Source organism: Saccopteryx bilineata, chromosome 1, assembly GCF_036850765.1.
Source record: "Saccopteryx bilineata isolate mSacBil1 chromosome 1, mSacBil1_pri_phased_curated, whole genome shotgun sequence".
Classification (NCBI taxonomy): Eukaryota; Metazoa; Chordata; class Mammalia; order Chiroptera; family Emballonuridae; genus Saccopteryx; species Saccopteryx bilineata.
Genome location: NC_089490.1, coordinates 389,399,667 through 389,426,569, shown reverse-complemented (window position 1 = coordinate 389,426,569; position 26,903 = coordinate 389,399,667). Strand labels below are relative to the sequence as shown.

Sequence of the window (26,903 nt, the reverse complement as noted above, 5' to 3'; positions counted from 1 at the left end):
GTAGCCGTGTGAGGGAGTTGGCCTTGCTAGCTCCTTTTTTGTGACCTTTAGCCATAAAGGAGAGTACAGATTGGGTTAGAGAAGAATGAGATGAAAAAATAGAACCATTGACATCTTCTGCCCAGCTTTTTGACCTTCTGAAGGATTTATTTTCAGTACTAGTGACTGTGAAATAAAATGTCTCAGTGTGCCTAGAAATTAGTAGCAAAAGAGAACCCTGCTTGGGACAGATTCGTGTATTGGCTCTTCTTGTGTCACTTTGTTTTTACCTCTTAAATCTTATATTTCGGAGCAATGTATCTTGACATAGAAAGATACATATATATCAAGGACAGTTCATATTTTTGGAGATATGTTTTTTGGACAGCAAGTCGGTTGTTTAGTTAAGATTTTTTTTTTTAGTAAATCTTCCAGATGGACATTCACCTCAGGGTGGGGAAGAAGATTCCAAAGAAGGAAGGCTTCTCCGTACCCAGATCGGCATCCCAGGCAACTCTTTCATGGAAGAAACAGTGTGGGCGTAGTTAGTCGCCCACCACATGTTCCATGTATGGCTCTGTGTGCATCTATCTTGATTTATTAGGGATGTCTTTCTGAATTCTGTAAAGGTCAAATCTAGCGTAATCACCAACTCCCAGAATATGCCTGTTAGATCCAAGCAGCATATTGCTTTGCCTTGTATCCTCTGTTGAAATTATCTGACATAAGCTTCCAGCAAGGGAGGGAATATGGATTGTGCACATAATGTGCTTGTTATTTCGGGAGGGTGCTTTAGAGAGTTACCCAGTTAATAACAATTTGTTGAATGTATACGATTGTTCCAATCTGTGCTAGGCACTATGGGGAACACAAAAGAAGCAAATACCTGGTCTTTGCCCACTGGGAGTAAACAGTGTTATTGTAGAGGCAAGACTTATTTACATGAAGTTATATAAAAAATGTACAATACCGAATGCTTCATTGTTATTGAGATTAAATGTAGTATAATTTCAGGAAAAGGAACAGTACAGAAAAAGCTTTACAAAATCAAGACCTGAAAGATGGATAGGATGTAGAGAAGGGACTTTTTATATTAGCGGAACAGCACATACTAAGGGAGGAAAGGGCATGTAGTGTATGCAAGATAGTAGGTGGTTACTAAGGGGAACAGAGGGAAATTTGGTTGGATGTAAAGGATAAAGTAAGAGAGGTTGTTATGGCTATGTGATTGAGACCAGTTCTGGATTAACATCTCCTGAATTACTGGCTTTGGAATATTTTACCTTACATCTGGAGCCTGGGACTCTATTCGTCCCCTTTGTCGTGAGAGAAGGTAGCAAACACAGTGCCTGACATATAGTAGACATTCAGAATGTTTATGAAAAGTAGCTGTAAAGAGTCATGGCTAGATAGCTCAATTGATTAGAGCATCATCCCGAAGTACTGAGGTTGCCAGATTGATACCCGATCAGGGCACATACAGGAACATTGTGTTCCTATCTCTCCCTCTTTCTCCCTTCCTCTCTCACTAAAACCAGTATATAAAAATTAAAAAAATTAAAGTAGATGTAAAGGGACTGGCTTCATTTACTGGTCTGCCTACGAGTGCCTGTATAGTACCAGTGGGCTTCTGCTCAGCCTTGGTCCATCTTGTTCCAGCAGGACCTCTTCATTGTTGTCCTGAGAGATACCTGAGTGGTTTAAAATAAAGTCTGTTTGGTAATAGAGGTATCTATTACTGAGTGCCTACTATGTGTTAGGCACTGTGTTCTTGCTTTGTGTTAATTATACTCCTCACAAAAATTAGGGGATATTTCAAAATGAATACGAAGCGATAAAAAAGCATTTGGTTTTTATTAAACAAGAACATTAGAAAAGCAAGTGACAACTCACAAAAAGGTTGTCCAATTATGCAAATGAGATGCAAAATATACAAAAGGCTGAAAATACTGGAGTATCGGCATGTTCCCTCATCCCTTAATTTCTGTGAGCAGTGTATTTCTGATTCCCACAACAACTGTGTGCAAGGCAGGTATTAAACTTCCCATTTTACTGTTGAAGAAAGTGAGGCTTAGGGAAGTTGAAGTGTCTTGTTAAAGGTTCCATAATAGGGCATTGAGTGGGAATTTGAACTCTGGTTTGATGACTCAAGATTTTTTTCCAAGCTGCCCTCTATGGTATATTCCTAGTGGGATAGCCTCATATTTAGTTGAACCGTTTTTATTTATTTTTCTTTTAACTTTTATGAAAATCTTCAAATATGTAAAAATGAAGAGGAAAGTATAGTAAACAAACCTTCATATATCTATCATGTGATTTCAAAACTTAACAATACTTGGCCAGCCTTCTTTCCTTTTTATCCTCTCTCCAGTTCCCCCACTTAGATGTTATATAATTTTGTCTGAAGATACTCTGATAATGTTTGTCTAGAGAAATGCTGTTAAATAAAACTTTCTACAGTGATGAAATGTTCTATATCTGTGTTGTCCAGGACAGTAAGTAATCTTAATGTCCATCTGAAATGGCTAATGTGATCCGAGGAACTACATTTAAATTTTAAAAATTTAATTTAAATATAAATAGCCACATGTGACTAAAATATTAATGATCACTTCTTAATAAAACAGGCAATTTAAAATCTAGAACTATTAAGGCTCTACCAACAATTTTTGTAGAGAAAAAAATGTGGTTTAAATAGAGTTCTGGCATTTAAAAATGTATGTTGTAGGAAATGGAGTCCCTTGTCACCTTGTTGTAACCAATTTTACATATATGCTTTTTAAATTTTAAAATATACAAATAACACGTTATCATTGTAAAAATGTATATTAATACAGTGGTTACATCATTTATGGAGTCCCTTTTAGATGCGCTAGGTAGAATGAGGTGTACCATAAGTGCCAACATTCTACTAAAAGATGACATATATTTAAAAATATTCTAAGTGCGCACCCTTTGAAGAAGGGCCACCATGTCCTTATAAATTAAGTGGCTACGTTCTAGCAGAAAGCACTTAATACCCACAGGAACACTAGCTGATGAGAGTACAGTACAAGACCTTGTTTGGATTTCCCCAGCAGGTGTCAGTATTGGGCTGCTCCTGCTGCCACCACTAGTCTAATGGTAGGGAAGAAAAGGTGTAACTGTATGTATACCTCTCCTTGAAGGGAGAAGGTTTTTTTGGCCTTGTAGTGGGTGAGAGACTAAAGAGGTATGTTTTGATCCTTGGTGCTTTGAGAGAATTAATAGTGCTGCAAATAATGAGAGAGGTAAACACTAGTATGTATTTTAGTGTAGGTTTATATTGGTAATAACAAATACATTAGTCTCCTTTTGCCTGTGGCAGTGGAGGGAAAGCCTTCTGTATAATCTGACTCTAGTTTACAATTTATAACTTGAGTGGCATTCCCTTTGCTTCACCACAAGAAACTTTTTGCGGGGTCAGATAGCCTGCGATCTAGTAGGAGATGATTAGGATATTGTGGCCTTTTGAAGCAGGAGTTTCTGTGACCTGCTATTAGGAAAAAAGAGAAAACTATTTAAATGGCATCTTAAAACTAGAGAAAGCCTAGAGCTTTAAAGTGCAGGGTTTTTGTTTGTGGGGGTTTTTTTTTTACGATGAAAAAACAGATGAGGAGACAGGAAATGACAGTGAAGAGGCACTTGTAGCAAAGGTGGGATTCAAATCCGTGGGTCCTAAAGAGGCCATTTTTTCCTCCACTTTATTTGAAATTAGTGCTTTCTTATTTTTTTCTTTTTTAAGTGAGGGGGAGTGGGGGAAGAAGGGAGAGAGATGAGAAACATCAACTTGTAGTTGTGGCACTTTAGTTGTTCATTGATTGCTTTCTCATATGTGCCTTGATGGGGGGGGGGCTTTAGCCAAGCCAGTGACCTTTGGGCTCAAGCCAGTGACCATGGGGTCATGTCCGTGATCCCATGCTCAAGCTGGAGATCCCATAGCTGATGACAGGATACAATACAAGACCTTGTTTGGATTTTGAAGCTGGGTCCTCAGCATCCCGTGTTGACGTACTATCCACTGTGCCACTGCCCAGTCAGGCAGAATTAGTGCTTTTATATAGCAGTTTCACCATCAGAATTTCATTTGCTCTTATAGATCTTTCTTTTTTTCTTTTTTAAGCTTTTTTTTTTTTTTTTTTGCCAAAGAGACAGACAGGCAGGCAGACAGGAAGGGAGAGAGATGTGAAGCATCAATTCTTTGTTGTGGCACCTTAGTTGTTCATTACTTGCTTTCTCATATGTGCCTTGACCAGGGGCTCCAGCTGAGCCAGTGACCCCTTGCTAAAGGTAGCAACCTTGGGCTCAAGCCAGCGACCTTGGGCTTCAAGCCAGTGACCTTTGGGCTCAATCCAGGACCATGGGGTCATGTCTATGATCTCATGCTCAAGTCAGCGACTGTACACTCAAGCTGGATAAGCCCGCGCTCAAGCTGATGACCTTGGGGTTTCGAACTTGAGTCTTGCGTGCCAGACTGATGCTTGATCCACTGTGCCACCACCTGGTCAGGCTCTTATAGATCATTAACTGAGTGGTTCTTCAATCAAGTCTCATTGTAAGAAATTAGAGGTCTCACAGAGCATTTGTAATTATTGTCACTGGGTAGAAATGTCAATAACACAATTGTTTTTAGGGAGACAGGAGAAAACACTTTAGTAATTTGCCCATAGAACTGCATGATTAGTCTTTTTAAAGTGATCTCAATTAGGGAAGTTCACTGTTAAAATCCCAACAAGTGGAAGATCAATATTGGGTTAGATCTGCCTCAAATAAATTGTTTCTTCATTCCTTCTCTAGATAGTTGACAAGGCCTTATTAGCTCTGAAATATCTAGTAAGATGAGTGTGTTCTGAGAACTGACATCTTTCGAACTTTACTTTTCCCTTATGATAGATGAAGATTGGGGAGGACATTGATGCTTACACCATAAAATTTGACCTGGAACATTGAAGGTTAGAGTTGGAAGTGCTCATTTGCCTGACTGGTGGTGGCGCAGTGGATAAAGCATCGACCTGGAATGCTGAGGTCACCGGTTCAAAACCCTAGGCTTGCTTGGTCAAGGCACATATGAGAGTTGATACTTCCTGCCTCCCCTCTTTCTCTCTTTCCCTCTCTCCCATCTCTAAAAATGAATAAATTAAAAATTTTTTTTAAAGGAAGTACTGATTAGAGATCAAGAGTGTTTTTTAGACTTTTGTGAGGGAATCGCTTTGGAGTTTGGAGCAATCTGAAGCCTCTTGAGGCTTCATAGGCCAACTAACTTGTTTGATCCTTCAGCTCTTGGCACATGGGGACTATCTAGGGAGGGAGGAAGAGAGAAATAAATGGATGTGTCTTCAGGGCTAGTTGTAGGTTCACAGAGGGAGAAGGTGACCTAGAAATCGGGAAGGTACTAGTTTTCTCAGCTTGATTATAATACAGAGAGGGGTCCAACATGAGTAGTTTTTCTGTGCTGCTAACCTAACTGGGTCTGAAGGGTTTATTTATCAAAAATCCCTCCCAGTTTCTTCGGATAGGAAGTATATACAATTTATTATTCAAAATCTAGCACAGCTGTCACCTTTTCCTTTGGGAAACCTTCCCTGACTGCTCCAAATAATCACTTCCTCTTCTTTGCTGCTTATGTACTAGATATAGATACTTCCTTGTAATATTGCACCCATGACAGAAGAGTATTTGTTTCCCTTTCTGCCAAAGGATCTCTCTGAAGGCAATGATTATGTCTGTATCCTTGTTGTACCTAGAATACAACCTGGCACATAGTAGGTGCTTAACAAATGGTAGTTGCATTGAACAAATGAAATTGGAATTACATCCCCTATGATCCACTATGCAGTGTAAATCGTTTTTGTTATTCTTAGTAATAAAGGGAGGAAAAAGACCCTTTGTTATATTATATCCTTTAGTCTTATAGAGAGTGGTTGGCTCAGTAAGTACTTGTGTAAATGAAGTGGCATTACCTTGAGCACGTGAAAGACACCTTTTGTGACTTGAGGTCATGGTGACTTAAAATGTATTCCTCTGTTTCACTGTTGTGCTACATTTCTAACTTGTGTATTGGTTGTCCTGAAGTCTGTAATAAGTCTGTTTTGTTTTTTTGGGTTGTTTTTTTAACAGAGAGAGTCAGAGAGAGGGACAGATAGGGACAGACAGGCAGGTACAAGAGAGGTGAGAAGCATCAATCATCAGTTTTTCATTGTGACACCTTAGTTCATTGATTGCTTTCTCATATGTGCCTTGACCGTGGGCCTTCAGCAGACCGAGTAACCCGTTGCTCAAGCCAGCAACCTTGGGTCCAAGCTGGTGAGCTTTGCTCAAACCGGATGAGCCCGCGCTCAAACTGGCGACCTCGGGGTCTTGAACCTGGGTCTTCTGCATTCCAGTCCGATGACCCACTGCGCCACTGCCTGGTCAGGTTGTAATAAGTCTTATGTGCTTGGTCAGCTGTCCTTCATATTGGCTCCCAGTGACGACTCAGGCCCTTCACGTTTCTTGAGCATACTGACATCAGATACAACTTCCTCTTGAGACCATTTTGTTGGTCTTGGTTTGACCTTTCAGTGATACTCATATCTCTGTCAGGCATTGCTGTTATTTTACTTTTCTCCTTAAAGACTGTCTACGGCCTCAATGACGGCATACTCGGTCTTGTAAAGTTTTGATAAAGTCCAAATTAGATATGAGTAAAACAAATTAAATGTGACGGTTCTGTTTCCCATTGGTGCTTTATGTATCTTGCAGTTTCTGGGGAAGGCTTTCATTGAATTTGCTTAGAAGGTAGAGTATTTTGGGTTTGAGAAAGTAGCTGCTCATCTTTTTTGTTTTGGAGTCCATGCATTATTAGGATAGATCTTTTTTTGGTTTTGAGATTTTAAGTTCCTTTTTTCTGGGAGGTAGAATCCTTATATTAAGAAAAGTTTTGCCTGACCAGGTGGTGACGCAGTGGATAGAGCATCGGACTGGCATGCGGAAGACCCAGGTTTGAGACCCCGAGGTTGCCAGCTTGAGCGCGGGCTCATCTGGTTTGAGCAAAAGCTCACCAGCTTGGACCCAAGGTCGCTGGCTCGAGCAAGGGGTCACTCGGTCTGCTGTAGCCCTCTGGTCAAGGCACATATGAGAAATCAATCAATGAACAACTAAGGAGCCGCAACAAAGAATTGATGTTTTTCATCTCTCTCCCTTCCTGTCTGTCTGTCCCTATCTGTTTCTCTCTCTGTCTCTGCCACACACAAAAAATGTTATGCTTTACCTCTAATTATGACCCTAAAAAAATTGAAGTTATTGCTTTTGGTATTTACATAATAATAAACCCTAACTTTTGAGTTCTTACTCAGAAGTTTGGTGTTGGAGGACAAAGAATAGGGAAGAATCCTCTGTGTTATGGGCAAACCATGACATTCCTGATGGGAAAAGAGAACTAGCTATTGAGAAATCAAAAAGAAGACAAAGCTGATGGTGAAATTTTTTTGTCTGTGTGATTTTCTTTTTAATTTGTTGATTTTTAGAGAGGGAGGCAGGGGGGAGAAGGAGCAGGAAGCATAGTTGCTTCTCATATGTGCCTTTGACCAGGCAAGCCGGGGGTCTCGAACTGGCAGCCTTAGTGATCCAGGTCGATGCTTTATCCTCTGTGCCACTGCTGGTCAGGCAGCTGATGGTGGAATTTAAGCAGCTTAGTTTTAAGAGAGTAAGGGAAGCTGGCGGAAGGTAAACCCAGGCCTTAGAAGAGGAAGCTGATGCTTACAAAGAGGGTTGCCCCATGCGTGATCATGGATGGCTCTTACTATAATCCTGGGAATTGGGCTGGTAAAAAATTTACTCTTATTGATCTCTGTTTATTCTTTCAGTTAACAAATATTTACTAAGCACCTACTATGTACCAGATATGATTTAGGCACTAGCAATAAATCTCTTGTTCTAATAGGAGCAAGATAATAAATATCTAAGCTGCCAGGTGGTGATCAGTTCTGTGGAGAAAAATATTTTAAAATGTAGGAGGTGCCGGAGTAGAAGTTTGTAGTGTTAAAAGGGTCATGAGAGAAAGTCTTGATAAGATAACACTGGAATAGAGACCTCAAGTAAGCAAGGGAGTAAACTCTGTAGATATTGGGGACATTCTATTCAGAGAGAAGAGTGAATGCAAAATCTCAGAGACGTTTGGCTGGAGCACAGCCACGGATGGCGTGATAGAGATGAAGTGAGAGAGGTAATGGGACTAGATTGTGCAGGGCCTTCTAAGCTGTTTAAGGGATTTTACCTCTTATTCTGAGTGATTTGAGAGCCATTGAAAGTGGAGTGGCATGAGCTTATATTTTATTTGTTTGTTTTTTTTTGTTGTTTTTTTTTTCATTTTTCCGAAGCTGGAAATGGGGAGGCAGTCAGACAGACTCCCGCAAGCGCCCTACCGGGATCCACCCGGCATGCCCACCGGGGGTGATGTTCTGCCCCTCTGGGGCGTCGCTCTGCTGCATCCAGAGCCATTCTAGCGCCTGAGGTAGAGGCCACAGAGCCATCCCCAGCGCCCGGGCCATCTTTGCTCCTATGGAGCCTCGGCTGCAGGAGGGGAAGAGAGAGACAGAGAGGAAGGAGAGGGGGAGGGGTGGAGAAGCAGATGGGCGCTTCACATGAGCTTATATTTTAAAAGAATCACTGGGGCTGCTGATTGAGAATAAACTGAAGAGGCTTTGCTAAGTAGGGTAAATTAGGGTTAGGCCAGCATCACACAATTTTTAGATTAATTTGTGTATTGAGACTGGTGAAAACCAGAAAGCAGGAGTCAATGTGTCAGAATTAGATGGGCCAGAGATGAAGAGTTGCTAGATAAATAAAGAAATAAAGCCTCTTAATAGGCTTGTTATCTGCAACAAATATGCCGCAGCCACCACCTCCTTCCCCAACCATGATGCCATGTTACTGAAACCGTGTGGAACAAAGAGGGTGAAAAATTCAGTGAGCAGTGGATCATAAATAGAAAATTTGAGGTGCCTGTTTTTCCGCTTACAAAATTGGTACAAATTCAAGAATCCAAACATTACATATATGTGTACTATAGAAAGTCAATCTCCTCCACAATATTAACCAGTATTAACAATTTGTGTTAACTCCAGAATTTTTTTCTATGCAAACTAAAACACATTTTTTGAATTTGTAAAAATGGGATCATACTAAATCTTCTGTCCATTGTTTATTTACACCAGAGGTCCCCAAACTTTTTACACAGGGGGCCAGTTCACTGTCCCTCAGACCGTTGGAGGGCCGCCACATACAGTACTCCATCCAGTACACTGGCCACCAATGAAAGAAGTGCCCCTTCTGGAAGTGCGGCGGGGGGCCAGATAAATGGCCTCAGGGGGCTGCATGCGGCCCATGGACCGTAGTTTGGGGATGCCTGATTTACACATTTCACTTATTATATCTGGACATTTTTTTCATGTTGATCTATCTAGATGTTACATTCTTTTTACAATGGCAAAGTATTCCAACAATTGGACATACCATAATTAATGTGTTTCCTGTTGTACACTCTGGATTGTTTTTTGCTTTTACAAACAATGCTGCAGCATCTTTGTGTACTTGTTTAGGTGTTTCTAGGATGAATTTTTAGAGGTGCAATTGCTGGAATCAAAGAGTACGAAGACCGTTAATAATAAATGAAGAGTAATTTTATAGTATTTATTATTACAATAATTTATTATTACTAATTTAAGATGTATAAAAAGACATTTTCTATTTCCTGTTTATGTTAATAAACATAATTGTATACATATTCATAATTTTATAGATTGGGATTCCTAATGCTATTCTTTTTTTCTTCTTCCATAAGATCTTAAGATTCTCAGTAGAAAATTCTACTAGCACTGGTTTTTCAGGAATGTGCTCTTCCAGATTGAGAAGAACTTCTGTTTTATTCTAAATATCTGCCATCTGGAGGTGTTCATGTACTTTTCTTCTCGGCAGCTTTTTACGAGGGAGACATAACCTTGGTTCCACCTGACATTTCACCTGCTTACTGACTTTGAGCCACATAGTCTTCTGAGTCTTGTTAAATGACCGAGAGAGCCCAGATATCCTGCCCTATCATAAGGCAGTAACGTTTAGATATTTGACTCACTTGTCTTCAGGGGTAGTTAGAAAACCCATTTCTCTCTTTGCCAATATGAGGGTAAGGATGGAAGATGGAGGTGAGGATAGAAATATATGTAGGATGGAAGAGAGAGGTACCATTGTGGTTAATCTTTTTCACATTTACTGTTCACCTGCCCAACTGGATGGAGCCTTTTTTTTTTTTTCTTAATTTTTTATTTATTCATTTTTTTTAGAGAGGAGAGGGAGAGAGAGAGAGACAGAGAGGAGAGACAGAGAAAGAGAAGGAGGGAGGAGCTGGAAGTATCAACTCCCATATGTGCCTTGACCAGGCAAGCCCAGGGTTTCAAACCAGTAACCTCAGCATTTCCAGGTCGACGCCTTATCCACTGCGCCACCACAGGTCAGGCGATGGAGCCTTTTTTAATTCTGTATAATCCCTAGGTATATCCTCTCTATCAAGGGTTGGCAAAGTTTTTCTGTGAAGGACAAAATAGTAAATATTTTAGGTTTTGTAGGCTATATAGTCTCTGCTGCAACTATTGAACTTTGGCACTGTAGCTTGAAAGCAGCCATAGACCATACGTAAGTGTGTGATGTGTTCCAATAAAACTTTACTTAGGGATACATATGTGATTGTCATATAATTTTCGCGTCATGAAATAGCCTACTTTTGATATTTTTTAGCTATTTAAAAATTAAGAACATTCTTAGCCCATGGGCTGTACAAAAACAAGCAGCAGACCAAATTTGGCTGACAGGCAGTGGTTTACCAATTCCTGCTTTCTGTGAACATGATTTGGAAGAGTCAGGTGCTGCAGTAGTAGAAGGCATTATGGTAATGGGCCCACTCCCCGAAGAGCTAGGTAGGGAGCTTTTTTCCTTCTACTTTGGGCCAGATGTTCTAGTATTGGTTCTTGTGAGATTATTTTGATGGTTAATACAGGCATAAATGCAAAAAGTTTCTTGTTTCCTATGTTATCTGCCCCGAAGCAAGGTTTTCCAGCCTTGTTCTATATATGTCTTGGAAATTGTTTGCAAGCTGGAGAAGATGTGCTCCTCTAGGTCCTCCCGGAGGTATGCTTGACAGGCAGCCCTTCCTCCTCTGCAGGTCAAATTAGCGCCTGTTAGGCTGATCTAAATTATCCCCCATCATCCCTCTCTGAGGCTGAATAGTAGAGCAAGCTGTGTGCTTTGTATACACACTGAGAACTTGAAAAGATGTAATCGCTTCTGTCAGTGCAGTGTTGGAGTGTTACAGGGACTACAGTGGGATCTATATGTGTGCTGCAAATACGTTGGGGGCAGTTACCCATGTACTCATTCTTTCCCCCTCAGATTGCCTTCTCTACTATATTTATTCAGAGTAGTTCTCTACAGTGCATTGGAGGTTTTACTAAGACAATAACACCAGGTGTATGGGGGTTTGTTTGCATAATATATTTGCTTATTGTAATTGGTCCCAGCCCATTAGAGCTATGTGGTAGCTTCCCTCCATCCTCTTGGAGAATCCAGTTCATCCTTCGTGTGAGCACTTTTGCAAACGTGTTCATGTGCACAGATTTGGTGTTTATATGTGACCCTGTTACATTAACCCAGAGACTGAAAAATAATCTTCTGGTATATTTGGCTCTCATAGTGTTTCTAAAATTTTGAGGGTTTTTTCCCACATAAATACAGATTTCTGTATTCTGTTGAAAAAAGTGGAAGGTTCTGGCTTGCACTCCTATGTAGTAACAGTCAGCAAGAGTTGAGTAGTTGTTACCCATTTACTCAAGGCGTGGACTTTACATTGTGCCTTAGTCTGCATTGGGCTGACTTCACACACTTATGTTTTATACTTAATTCCAATTTTGTATTGCTTACCATTCCATTAGTTCAAGCAAAATGTGTTGATGATTATGTGTAGGCAAGTGTCTTCTAAGTGTCCTATCATTCGACTCCACCAGGGGGAGGCACTGGACATTGCAGTATCCTTTCCTGTACCCCACGCATCCCGCCTAATTCATCCACAAGGGGCTCCCCTGCTGCTGAAGGCTGACAGGCTGACAGCCCCCTCACCTGAGAAGCTGCCTGACTTTTTAATAGCAACAATTAATAAACTCCTCCTCTGTTTCCAAAGAGGGAAAGTGGGGGTGCCAAGCTTTTTGCTGGCTGGAGCACACGTTAGTGAGCTGATCTGTGTTATGTCAGGTTATGCAGGTTGAAAGCACCCTTCCTTTAATGATGGACGGTGTAAAATCAAATCTTGGAGAATGCTTTTACCTCTCCCTGTGAGTAGAGCGCCTTGGACAGAGGGGTGGATTCCAGTGAAAAGCCTGCTTGATTTGAGTGTCACCTGCCAGAAAATTAAAATCAAGTTAGAGCAGCAGTAGGAAATTGTATTAATAAAGAAATCAAAGGCTGAAAGCATGGCCCTGTCATGCAGAGAGAATTGCACCTTGTTAACATTGTGCCCTTTTCCTCTGCTGCATCGGAGGGTGTGTCAGTCTTTTTTCTTTCTTTCCTCCCCTACACATGTTCCCATACGTTTCTTAAGTTTTCCTCTGTATTCCTGTCTCCTTGGACCACGTCACCTCAGCAAGATGGTTTTTTATCTTTTCCTTTCTTTGTTCTGATGGCAATTGTAACGCATTTTGCATTTTTTCTTTTTTTAATTTTAATGACTATTATTCTAAAACAAAAATGTGAATAAAATTATAGGTCTCTTCCAACATTTTTTTTTTTTTTGCACTTTTCTGAAGCTGGAAACGGGGAGAGACAGTCAGACAGACTCCCGCATGCGCCCGACTGGGATCCACTGGCACGCCCACCAGGGGCGAAGCTCTGCCCACCAGGGGGCGATGCTCTGCCCCTCCGGAGCATCGCTCCACAGCTACCAGAGCCACTCCAGCGCCTGGGGCAGAGGCCAAGGAGCCATCCCCAGCGCCCGGGCCATCCCTGCTCCAATGGAGCCTTGGCTGCGGGAGGGGAAGAGAGAGACAGAGAGGAAGGAGGGGGGGGGTGGAGAAGCAAATGGGCGCCTCTCCCATGTGCCCTGGCCGGGAATCGAACCCGGGTCCCCTGCACGCCAGGCCGACGCTCCACCGCTGAGCCAACCGGCCAGGGCCTCTTCCAACATTTCTTAATATCTTCTGTAACATTCAACTCAGAAGGTAGAAAACCACAAAGTTCTTCCCTAAGGATGGGTGTAAATGGAAAGTAGTATTACATTACTGCACTATATTGAATACTAACTATGAAGAGAGGGGAAACTCAATTACTTCAATTTCCATCACCCCAATCACATTTTTTTTTAAGTGAGAGAGAAAGACAGACAGGAAGGGAAAGAGATGAGAAGCATCAATTCATAGTTGTGGCAGTTTAGTTATTCATTGATTGCTTTTTCATACTTGCCTTGACCAGGGTGCTCCAGCTAAGCCAGTGACCCCTTGCTCAAACCAGCGACCTTTGGCTCAAGCCAGTGACCTTTGGGCTCAAGTTGGCAACCCTGCACTCAGGCCAAATGAGTCCATGCTCAAGTTGGCAACCTCGGGGTTTCGAACCTGGGTCCTCAGTGTCCTAGGTTGACGTTTTATCCACCGTGCCTCCACCGTGTCAGGTACCCTCAATCACTTTTGTTGAAGAACTGCTCACTTAACATCCTAGGAGCTATCTTATTGAGATCTGCCACTGTGATCTACGAGTAATGAACCTTTTCCAGTTAATATAATGAATATGACACTGCCCACATTGATCTGTGGGATGGCTAAAAGGACAAACCCTTAGTATCTGAATCATCTATTAGAGAAATTGTGTACATAATTATTTTTCTGTTAGGATCCTCCAACTTAACAATTTTTAAATAGCTGAAATATAAGGGAAGTCACATCACCGTACCTGGAAGTTATGGTGACACACAGACACACAAACACAGTCTGTTCACAGATGTTCAGCTTTATAGCAACAGCACTCTGGGATAGCCACTGGCACAGTCACAGTTTTAAAAATCTAGAGAAGTAAACATAACAGAGCTTTTGCACAGTGGTAGAAAATTGTGTTCTTGGTAGTAGACAGGAAATAATTGGCCAAAGAAACGGGTTCATGGAGAGGCATAATCTAGACCAGGGGTTGGGAGCCTTTTTGGCTGAGAGAGCCATGAATGCCACATATTTTAAAATGTAATTCTGTGAGAGCCATACAACGACCCGTGACCCGTGTACATTACACATTATCCAATAAAAATTTGGTGTACCAGAGGACAGCTGTGATTGGCTCCAGCCATCCGCGACCATGAACATGAGTGGTAGAAAATGAATGGATTGTAATATATGAGAATGTTTTATATTTTTAACATTACTATTTTTTTTTTATTAAAAGATTTGTCTGCGAGCCAGATGCAGCCATCAAAAGAGCCACATCTGGCTCGCGAGCCATAGGTTCCCGACCCCTGATCTAGACTCTTAAGTAACAGAATCATAGAATAAATTAAAAAGTTGTATAAATACAACAGAGTCTTGTATTTTAAAGATTTTTTTATTCATTGATTTTTTTTAGAGAGGAGTGAGAGAAAAGAAGGCAGAAGGGGAAGAGCAGGAAGCATCAAGTTGTATGTAGTTGCTTCTCAAATGTGCCCTGATTGGGCAAGCCTGGGGCTACGAACCAGCAACCCCAGAGCATTCCAAGTGGACACTTTATCCACTGCGCCATCACAGGTTTAGGCTAATATTTTGAATTAGTAGTTTTTTTGTACAAAAGTTTAAAAAAAAACCACTGTACCAAAAAACAAACCAAGTCGTAATTTCTTGTTTTCTCAACCATTTTACTCTAAGTTGGTGAAATCATGGATCTAATCTAGAGAAAGTTTTCTGGTTGCAAGATACTTTGCAATGGAGTCATTAATTTAAAAAATTTTTTTTTAATTTATTTACTTTTTTAGATTTTATTCATTTTTACTAGAGAGAGGGGGGGAGAGAGAGAAAGAGAGAGAGAGAGAGAGAACGAACAGGGGGAGGAGCAGGAAGCATCAACTCCCATATGTACCTTGACCAGGCAAGCCCAGGGTTTTGAACCGGCAACCTCAACATTCCAGGTCGATGCTTTATCCACTGCGCCACCACAAGTCAGGCCTGGAGTCATTAATTTTAAGTAAGCTCAAAGTGAACCCTGAATTGGATACAGAAATTTGTGAAACAGTGTTTCCCAAAATTTGAAAAACAAGAGACTTAAGGCAGATGGTTACACCAAAAAGAGCGTGTCAAATATTAAAATGGCATCCTGGCCTGACCAGGCAGTGGCACAGTAGATAGAGTGTCAGACTGGGATGTGGAAGACCCAGGTTCGAGACTCTGAGTTCGTCAGCTTGAGCCCAAGGTCGCTGGCTCGAGTAAGGGGTTACTCGGTCTGTTGTAGCCCCCTCACCCCCGTCAAGGCATATATGAGAAATCAATCAATGAACAACTAAGGAACCACAACGAAGAATTGATGTTTCTCATCTCTCTCCGTTCCTGTCTGTCTGTTCCTATCTGTCCCTCTCTCTGACAAAAAAGGAGAAAAGAAAGGCATCCTGAAAATGGTTCACAGGCCCTGGCCAGTTGGCTCAGTAGTAGAGTGTCGGCCTGGTGTGCAGGAATTCCGGGTTTGATTCCCGGCCAGGGCACACAGGAGAAGCGCCCATTTGCTTCTCCACCCCTCCCCTCTTCTTCCTCTCTGTCTCTCTCTTCCCCTCCCGCAGCCGAGGCTCCATTGGAGCAAAAGTTGGCCCGGGCACTGAGGATGGCTCCATGGCCTCACCTCAGGCGCTAGAATGGCTCTGGTCGCAACAGAGCGGCACCCCAGATGGGCAGAGCATCGCCCCCTAGTGGGCATGCTGGGTGGATCCCGCTCGGGCACATGCGGGAGTCTGTCTGACTGCCTCCCCGTTTCCACCTTCGGAAAAATGCAACAACAACAAAAAAATTTTTAAAAAAAAGAAAAGAAAATGGTTCATAGCAAAAACTAATTTTCGGTTAGTTTTCATCATATAGGTGAAACTCTTCAGTCAGTAGAGATAGGTGGGGGTGAGGGTGCCTGGTTAGGCTGGACCAAGACAATTTCTCTCTGATGTATCCACAAAAGGAAAATGACTTTTTGTGGCTGTTATCTTCAGCAAGACAGTCTAGTCTCAACTACATTGTGTGTCTGGGAAAAGATAGTAAAAAACTACTTCCATGAGCGGTAACAGGAAACTCTAAGTTTACTCTGGAAAGATGTGATGTCATGGAAGGAGAGCACCGCATGCAGATTTCAACAGATTTTTTTTTTTACTGGAAGAATCTATTTGTCATGTTTACACTGTAGGAAAACTGGAGGCCTCCCAAAAAGATCATGCACGAAAAGTAGATTCATAAAAGAAAGTCTACACTTAAAGTCGGCAAAAAATGGCATATATATTTCCAAAAATGTACAAAATAATCTCACCATGAAATTCCTTAATTAAAAAAGAAAAAAAAGCCTTAATTTGCATGTGACTTAGCACTAATTTCTTAACCATATTCAGTTGTTCTAGTAAACCTTCATTACATGTTTTAGAATGTTTATTATTTTAAAAAACATGTATTTTTAAGCCACTGCATGAAACCTATATTTGTGCACCTATGTATAAATAACCTCTTTGGTATCTTCTTAGATTTAAGATGCTAAAAAATGAGTAAAACAATTTTTTTAAAACCTCAGGTCACAGATGAATAAATAATGTATTCAAGTTTTCTCAATCACACTACTAAAACCAACATATTAATTTATTCTAGATTTCCAGGTACAAATACAAGTTGATGGTTGGTTTATCAAATCATAAATAAAAATTATTCTTAGAACTGGATCATAATACATGGAATGCCTTAATTTTTCTTAGTTCATACCCTATAAAATAATACATACTGTATTTTTCGCTCTGTAAGATGCACGGGCATTTTTCCCTCCACTGTTGGGGGGGGAAAATATGCGTCTTACGGAGTGAAAAATACGGTAACCATGCCCTCTTACTTGCTTTAAGCTGACATACTGACTTTACAGTCTATACTTTCTTTGTAAGAGAGCAGGTAACTCTAGTACAGAAGAAACTATACTGCTTACAAAAATTAGGGGATATTTTATAGCTTCATATTCATTTTGTATATAATGTGGCATGGGCATGACTTCAGTGGCACGATTTCATTTTTATTTATACAGACTGTTGCTTTCAGCCCTGCATTGAGGTCTTCTTGTATATCAGTTTATTGTGTGTTACCAACCATCACATAATCCAGGGGTCCCCAAACTTTTTACACAGGGGGCCAGTTCACTGTCCCTCAGACCATTGGAGGGCCGGACTATAAAAAAAACTATGAACAAATCCCTATGCACACTGCACATATCTTATTTTAAAGTAAAAAAACCAAAATGGGAACAAGTACAATATTTAAAATAAAGAACAAGTAAATTTAAATCGACAAACTGACCAGTATTTCAATGGGAACTATGGACCTGCTTTTGGCTAATGAGATGGTCAATGTCTAGTTCCGTATTTGTCACTGCTAGCTGTAACAAGTGATATGATGCGCTTCTGGAGCCGTGATGCATGCGTCCCACATCACCGGAAATAGTACTGTATGTGAGTGACGCCGCGCTTTGCGGCACTGCCACATACAGTACTCCAGGAGCACAGGATGCGGATGCATCTTATGCTCCTCTCACTGACCACCAATGAAAGAGGTGCCCATTCCAGAAGTGCAGCAGAGGCCAGATAAATGGCCTCAGGGGGCCGCATGCAGCCTGCGGGCCGTAGTTTGGGGACCTCTGACAGTCAGTCACCAGGCTGTACCCCAAGGAGATCACAGCAGAAATAGAATATGGAAGGTGCTGGTTTCTCTTCCTTCTGTTCTCCACCTACAACAATAGCATCAAAATAGAACTGACAGGCACAACCTTGATCTTCTCCCTCTGGGTGTGTCTGTCTCTATTTGTTAATAAAAGGCAGACTTCCTTTCTATGTTCAGCGAGCATGGCTTTGACATCTTCTGCTAGTGTCATGTGCTGTAAACATGTAGATTTCCACAGAAAATAACATTCTTCAACCAATTTTCTATTGGCTGTACCACCCTTTGTTTCCTGAATTGTTTCTTCCCAGTGTGAGGTCCTTAGATCAGTAATGCGTGTATTGGAAGAATGAAAACATTCCTTGCTGAGTTTAACTTGAACTTTGTCACAAATGATTTCAGCCTTTTTTTGAAATGGCATTTTGATTATGAGGGCTTTATTACCTTGTCTACTTGCCCACCCATGTCGATGATCATGTTGTCCAGGTCAAAGATAATGGCCCACACGCTTAGCCCCATCCCAACGGCATGATGCTCCAATTTCCCACTACAGTCACGCATGCATAAGGCAGGCCCATGGGCTGCATTTTTTTTCTTATTGTGTTAAAATAAACACATACATTTACTCTTTACTCTTTTAACACTTTTTTTTGTGTATTTTTTCCGAAGTTAGAAGCAGGGAGGCAGTCAGACAGACTCCTGCATGCGCCCGACCTGGATCCACCCAGCATGCCTACCAGGGGGTGATGCTCTACCCATCTGGAGCGTTGCTCTGTTGTGGCCCGAGCCATTCTAGTGCCTGAGGTGGAGGCAGTGGAGCCATCCTCAGTGCCCAGGCCAACTTTGCTCCAATAGAGCCTTGGCTGCAGGAGGGAAAGAAAGAGGCAGAGAGGAAGGAGAGGGGGAAGGGTGAAGAAGCAGATGGGCTCTTCTCCTGTGTGCCCTGACCAAGAATCGAATCCGGGATTTCCACACATTGGGCCAAGGCTCTACCGCTGAGCCAACTGGCCAGGGCCTCTTTTAACACTTTTTAAATGTACAGTACTGTTAAGTATATGCAGATAGTTGTACCACAGACCTCTAGAACTTTTGCTTTTTGTATTAGTGAAACAGTATACACACGAAACGATTCATTTTCCTGCCTCCATTCCCTGGCAACCACCATTCTGTTTTCTTTGAGTTTGATTACCTTAGATAACTCATATAAGTGGAATCATGTGTATGTCTTTCTGTGATTGGCTTATTTCACTTAGCATAATGTCCCCAAGGTTCATCCATGTTGTATCATATGACAGGATTTTCTTTTTGAAGGCATAATAATATTTCATTGTATGTATAGAACACATTTTCATCATCCATTCATCTGTGGATGGACATTTAGGTTGCTTCCACATCTTGGCTATTGTGAATAATTCTGCAATGACTGGGTGTACAAATATCTCTTTGATATCCTGTTTTTAATTCTTTTGGATATATACTCAGAAATGAGATTACTGGATCATATATGGTAGTACCATTTTAATTTTTAATTTTTTTATTTTTTATTTTTCTGAAGTTGGAAATGGGGAGGCAGTCAGACAGACTCCCGCATGCGCCCGACTGGGATCCACCCGGCATGCCCACCAGGGGGCGATGCTCTGCCCATCTGGGGCGTTGCTCTGTTGCAACCAGAGCCATTCTAGTGCTGAGGCAGAGGCCACAGAGCCATCCTCAGCGCCCGGGCCAACTTTGCTCCAATGGAGCCTTGGCTGTGGGAGGGGAAGAGAGAGAGAGAGAGAGGAAGGAGAGGGGGAGGGGTGGAGAAGCAGATGGACGCTTCTCCTCTGTGCCCTGGCCAGGAATCGAACCCAGGACTCCTGCATGCCAGGCCGACTCTCTACCACTGAGCCAACCAGCCAGGGCCCCATTTTTAATTTTTTAAGGAACCTCTATATACTGTTTTTATAGTGTTTGCACCATTATACAATTCCACCAACAGTGTACAAAGATTCCAATTTCTCCTTATCCTTGCCAACATTTGTTTTTGAAAGTGACCATCTTAATGGGCATGAAGTGATATCTCATTGTGATTTGATTTGCATTTACTGGATTATAAGTAATGTTGAGCATCTTTTTATATGCTTGTTTGAATAAATATCTATTTAAGTCCTTTGCCCATTAAAAAAAATTTTTTTTGGTCATTAAATTCATGAATTTTAAAAATATATATTCTGGATATTAACTCCTTATCTAATAAGTAGTTTGCAAATATTTTCTCTTGTTCTGTAGATTCCTTTTTTTCTCTGTTGATTTTTCCCTTTGCTGTATGTTGTGAACGAGTGTGGCAAATAGTTTTTCAGGTCTCGGGTGGGAATGGTGGAGGATTATCAACACAGAAAAAAAGGATGGGATCTGGAAGTCTTATGGTGGCTGATGACCTACCAAAAGCGCTTGCACTCCCAGAAGCTTTATTTTTATAGTGTAAAGAAAAGTCATTTGCAAATCAAAAACATTTTCGAGGCAACCCAAGAATTCTCCCCAGTGCAGAACCCCCCCCCCACCACCATATGTAACATCTTAACTTTATGAAACAAAGAATAAAAAGAAAACTACCTCTAGTCTCTTCAAGACACAGCTAACACAGAGGTGTGGAGAAAGGCATAGCCTTTAAGAATATAATCAATCAATCAGAGATTTGTGTGGAAGAGCTTATTCTTTTGGCTTTTTAAAAAAATTTATTATTATTATTTTTTTGTATTTTTCTGAAGTTGAAAACGGGAGGCAGTCAGACAGACTCCCGCATGTGCCCGACCGGGATCCACCCGGCATGCCCACCAGGGGGTGATGCTGTGCCCATCTGGGGCATTACTCTGTTGTTACCAGAGCCATTCTAGCACCTGAGGCAGAGGCCACAGAGCCATCCTCAGCACCTGGGCAAACTTTGCTCCAATGGATCCTTGGCTGCAGGAGGGGAAGGGAGAGACAGAGAGGAAGGAGAGGGGGAGGGGTGGAGAAGCAGATGGGCGCTTCTCCTGTGTGCCCGGGGAGGGGGGGGGTCAAACTCAGGACTCCTGCATGCCAGGCTGACGCTCTACCACTGAGCCAACTGGCCAGGGCCTCTTTTGGCTTTTAAGTCTTAAACTGTGAGGACTTTTGTCAACTGTCTTCCACAGTTATACATAAGTTTTAAGTTTGATGCAGTCCCTTTTGTCTATTGTTGGTTTTTGTTTGTCTTTTGGTGTCCTATCTAAGAACTTATTGCCCATTTCAGTCTGTATGGCCAGGGGCCACCGCTGTCATGGCCGTGCTCATGCAGGTTCACATTAGATTCGGGCACACGGTAAAGAAACAGTGGAGCCAAAAAATAGTGGGCCCATTCCTTTATTCTAGCCTCACAAGGCAGCTGAGCCGGTGAGTAAACACACAGTGGGAAAACACTTCCCTTTCCATTCAGGGCTCCCAAAGCCACTGACTCATCCGATTTTTCCTAGAATCAAAGGCTCCCACCAGTCTTAGTCACCTCTGGTTCCCCATCTGCCAACATGGCTTCTTACTCTGCAAAATTAGCTTCTTTCTCCTTCCCTTCCATCTTGGCTTCTTCTTCCTTCTAAAAAACTACCTGGGCCCACAAAGACCTGTCCAGCACACGTTAGCATAATAAAGGCACTTCCCAAGGAGGAATGCAATCTGCAATCAACTGCTCTGCTCTGAGGGCAAGCACACATTTGGTTGCCCAGCCACATTTAAACAATAAAAGTGAGCAAACCCAAATGACACAGATTTTACAAACTTGTTTGCCCAACACTATCTCATAAAACTTTTCCCCTGTATTTTCTTCTGGGAGTTTAATAGTTTCAGATCTTATATTTAGGTTTTTAATCCATTTTGAGCCCTTTTTTTTCAAATTTTTAAAAAATACTTTTATTATTGGTTTTTGAGGAGAGAGGAAGAGAAAGTTGAGGCGAGGAGTGGGAAGCATCAACTCGTGGTAGTTACTTCTTGTATGTGCCTTGACCAGGCAAGACCAGGGTTTTGAACTGGCATTGAACTCAGCATTCCAGGTTGATGCTTTTAGCTACTGTGCCACCACAAGTTGAGTCAAGTTTTTTTTTTTTTTTTTTTTTTTTTTTTTTTTTTTTTTTTCATTTTTCTGAAGCTGGAAACAGGGAGAGACAGTCAGACAGACTCCCGCATGCGCCCGACCGGGATCCACCCGGCACGCCCACCAGGGGCGGTGCTCTGCCCCCCAGGGGGCGATGCTCTGCCCATCCTGGGCGTCGCCATATTGCGACCAGAGCCACTCTAGCGCCTGAGGCAGAGGCCACAGAGCCATGCCCAGCGCCCAGGCCATCTTTGCTCCAATGGAGCCTTGGCTGCGGGAGGGGAAGAGAGAGACAGAGAGGAAAGCGCGGCGGAGGGGTGGAGAAGCAAATGGGCGCTTCTCCTATGTGCCCTGGCCGGGATCGAACCCCGGTTCTCCGCATGCTAGGCCGACGCTCTACCGCTGAGCCAGAGTCAAGTTTTTTATATGGCATAAGATAAGGGCCTGTCTCCACTCTTTTGCATGTGGATAGCCAGTTTTTCCAGTACGATTTGTTTGAGAGACTATGTTTTCCCCATTTTGTAGTCTTGGCACCCTTGTCAAAGATTATTGGACCATACAAGGATTTATATCTGGGCAGTCTATTCTGTTTCATTGGTCTATATGCCAGTACCACACTGTTTTAATTATTGTAGTTTTGTAATATGTTTTGAAATCAGGACATGTCAGTCTTCCAGCTTCACTCAGTTTTCCTCAATATTTTGCTTATTTGTGGTCCTTTGAGATTTTATATGAATTTTGGGATATTTTTTTCCTCCTTCTGCAAAAGATGCCTTGGGATATTGATAGGGACTGCACTGACTCTGTAGGTTGCTTTGAGTATTACGGATATTTTAACATTATAGTCAATCTTCTAGTCCCTGAACATAGGATATATTTTCATTTATTTATGTCTCCTTTAATTTCTCTCAGTAATGTTTTATCGTTTTCAGTGTGCAGATCTTTCACCTCTTTGTGAAGCTTATTTCTAAGTATGTTATCCTTTTTGATGCTATATTGTAAATAGGATTGTTTTCTTAATTTCCTTTTTAGCAGATATAACCCTTTTAAAATTAAAACAAGAAGAAACCTTTTTTTTAATGGCAGTCTAGTATTTTTAATGGCAGTCTGGTCTAGTCTAGTATTTTCCCACTAGTTTTTGCATGTTCTTCTGATTCCTTTTTATATTTGTCTCTTATGAGTTCTCAGGATTGATGCAAAACTTGGGCAGGTCATTATCTGTTAGCTCCTTGTAGTCAAAGGACCATTGTGGCAATATTCATCCTAACAGAGCTGCTGAAGTTTTATTCCCTGTGGAGCCACTAAATTTGGCAGCTGTTAGATGGTACTATTTTGGATATGACAAGTTCAGAGAATAAACTTAGATATATTAGAATATGTTTCTCATGAGATCTTTGGCTAGTGGTTCTCAAAGTATGGGCTCCAACTAGGAACATCTGCATCTCCTGGGAATTTGTTAGGAATTCAACTTTTGGGCCCTGGCCAGTTGGCTCAGTGGTTGAGTGTTGGCCCGTCATGTGGGTGTCCCAGGTCCATTCCCAGACAGGGCACACAGGAGAAGCACCCATCTGCTTCTCAACCCCTCCCCCTCTCGCTTCTCTCTTTCTCTCTCCCTCTCTTCCCTTCCTGCAGCCATGGCTTGATTGATTTGAGTACATTGGCCCTGGGTGCTGAGGATGGTTCAGTGGCGAGCCCCTGCCTCAGGCGTTAAAAATAACTTGGTTGTGAGCATGGCCTCAGATGAGCAGAGCATCAGCTCCAAATGGGGGTTGCTGGGTAGATCCTGGTCAGGGCACATGCAGGAGTCTTGTCTCCCCTCCTCTCAAAGAAAAGGAAAACAAAAGAAAGAGCTCACCTCAGGCCTACTGAATCAGAAACTTGGTGTAGGGGGTATGTAATCTTCATTTTAAAGTATTTCTGATACACACCAAGTTATACCACCTAGGAATTTTTTAACCCCCCCCACTCCTCCCCCCAATCTCTGTAGTATACCAGTATCCCTTTGCGTTATCTGTCACCTTTTTAAATTTTTTATTTTTCAATTACTTTAATTTATTTTGTATTAGTTTCACATGTACAGCATAGTGGTTAGGCAATCATATACTTTACAAAGTGGTCCCCCTGATATTTCAAGTCCCCACCTGGCACCATACATAATTATTGTAATCTTATTGACTGTATTTCCTATGCTGTGCTCTGCATCCCTGGGACTGTTTTGTGATGACCAGTTTGTGGTCTTAATTCCTTCACCTTTATCACCCAGCCCCCAATCCCTCTACCCTCTGGCAACCATCAGTCAGTTCTTTGTAGCTATGAGTCTGTTTCTATTTTTTTGTTCATTTATTTTGCACTTTAGATTCCACATATAAGTGAAATCATATAGTATTTATCTTTCTCTTTCTGACTCATTTCACTTAACATAATACCCTCTAGGTTAGTAATTTTCAACATTTTTTACTTCATGGCACATCTGATTACTAAAATTCTGTGGCACACCAAAAAAATATAACTATTGCCAATCTGAACCCCCCAAATGGTTTAATTTTGTTTGATTTACAAAATAACATAATAATATTAATTACCTACCCTTGTTGTTCCAGGTTGACTTTTTTAAAAAAAATGAGTGCCGTGTTAAAAAAAAATTGAGTGCCTATATTTATATATAAGGATTTCTGGTACCAAGAATTAACCAATCAGACACAACCTTACTATACAACATGATCAAAAGATGCAACTCTGGGCTGTTAGCTGTTTCTCAGCTAGCAGTCACCGGCTGGCTAATAAAGGCTCTTTAAATTAAAAAAAAAAAAAAGATGCAACTCTGTTATATGGTCAATATTTTTGTGGTTCAGGACAGGGCATTCATACCAGATGGCTATTGTGTTGACTGTTGCCATTTTTTTATTTGACAATCTAAGGGAAAAGAGATCAGTGCCCCTGACTAAATAGTCAAGACTTACATATTTTAAAAATTCTTGTGATATAACCATTGAAAATTACTGCTCTGGGTCCATCCATGCTGTTACAAATGGTAAGATTTCATTCTTTTTTTGTGGCTAAATAATATTCCATTGTGTGTATGTACCACAGTTTTTCTATCCTCTCTTCTATTGATGGACACTTGGGCAGCTTCCATAACTTGGCAATTGTAAATAACTCAGCATTAAACATAGGAGTGCATATATTTATTTGAATTAGTGTTTTTTATTTCTTTGAATATATACCCAGAAGTGAAATCGCTTGATCATAAGGAAGTTGTGTTTTTTTTGTATTTTTCTGAAGCTGGAAACGGGGCAGTTTTTTTTTTTAAGCCTGAAGGGGGGGACAGACGGCAGGAAGGGAGAGAGATGAGAAGCATCAGTTCTTCATTGTGGCATCTTAGTTGTTCATTGATTGCTTTCTCATATGTGCCTTGACCAGGGGGCTCCAGGCAAGCCAGTGACCCCTTGCTCAAGCCAGCGACAAGTGACCTTTGGGCTCAAGCCAGAGGTCCTTGGGGTTTTCAACCTAGGTCCTTAGTATCCCAGGCCGATACTCTGTCCACTGCGCCACTCCCTGGTTTGGCAAGACAGTTGTTTTGTTGTTTTTGTTTGTTTATTTTTTTACAGGGACAGAGAGAGTCAGAGAGAGGGATAGAGAGGGACAGACAGGAACGGAGAGAGATGAGAGGCATCAATCATCAGTTTTTCGTTGCGACACCTTAGTTGTTCATTGATTGCTTTCTCCTATGTGCCTTGACCATGGGGCTACAGCAGACCGAGTAACCCATTGCTTGAGCCAGTGACCTTGGGTCCAAGCTGGTGAGCTTTGCTCAAACCAGATGAGCCTGCGCTCAAGCTGGCAACCTCGGGGTCTCGAACCTGGGTCCTCTGCATCCCAATCTGACACTCTATCCACTGTGCCACTGCCTGGTCAGGTGCAAGACAGTTTCATTTTTCATTTTTTGAGGAACTTCCATACTGTTTTCCATAGTGGCTGAACCATTCTGCATTTGCACCAACAGTGCATGAGGGTTCCCTTTCCTCCACATCCTCGCCAGCACTTGTTGTTTGTTGATTTATTGATGATAGCCATTCTGACAAGTATGAGGTAATATCTCATTGTGGTTTTTATTTGCATTTCTCTGATGATTAGTGACACTGAACATTTTTTTCATATGTATTGACCATATTTATATGGTCTCTTTGGAGAAGTATCTGTTCAGGACCACTGCCCATTTTTTAATTGGATTGTTTAGGGATTTTGGGGGGTTGAGTTTTATGAGTTCTTAATTAAATATGGATATTAACCTCTATTTTTCAGCTTTTATTTTTCCTTTTGCTTCTGCCTCCTGTGATGCACTGTTGCTTTAACTCTTGTGGTCTCTTTAGGTTCCCTTTCTTCTCTCTTTGAATGTATTTTGGCAGGAAGATTTGGAGTTAAGGAACTCTAGGTTGAAATTCTGCCTCTATTATGTAACCTTGGGCTGGTTAAGTAGCCTTTCTAAACCTCAACTTCCTCACAATTGTAAAATTGTGAGTGAGGGTTAAATAAGTTAAACATCAGTTGCTTTTACAAGTATAGGCGCTCAAAAAATGCCTACTGTTTTCTCCCTTTTTTCCGTTGTTACTCTGCTCCCATACCCCTGCACAGAAATACTCCTCTCCTTTTTCTGTGACATATTCTCTGCAGGTTATTTCCTTTTAGTATCATTTTTTGGACATCAGTCTTCATGGGTATCTGTGAAATCTCACCGTGTAAAATTGGAGTAAACCAAGTACATAAAAATGTGAGGTGCCTTGTGAAGGGAGAATTACAAATGGCTATTGAGGTAAGGCTAGTATAGGTTATTTCCATTAGTCACTCCCTGCAGACACAATGAGATTCTATTTTAGACAGTTCCAGTAATACAAAAAGTAGTTTGGTCCATAGCAAGGGCGTGGGATATTATC

General features: G+C 41.5%; 1 protein-coding gene and 1 pseudogene across 20 annotated transcripts in view; one reads left to right on the top strand and one right to left on the bottom strand.

The window, feature by feature from the left end:
• Positions 1-26,903, top strand: part of AMBRA1 (autophagy and beclin 1 regulator 1) — a 237,122-nt gene that overhangs the window by 74,232 nt on the left and 135,987 nt on the right. The window lies entirely within an intron of this gene.
• LOC136327251 (N-acylneuraminate-9-phosphatase-like) lies at positions 17,085-18,410 on the bottom strand (annotated as a pseudogene).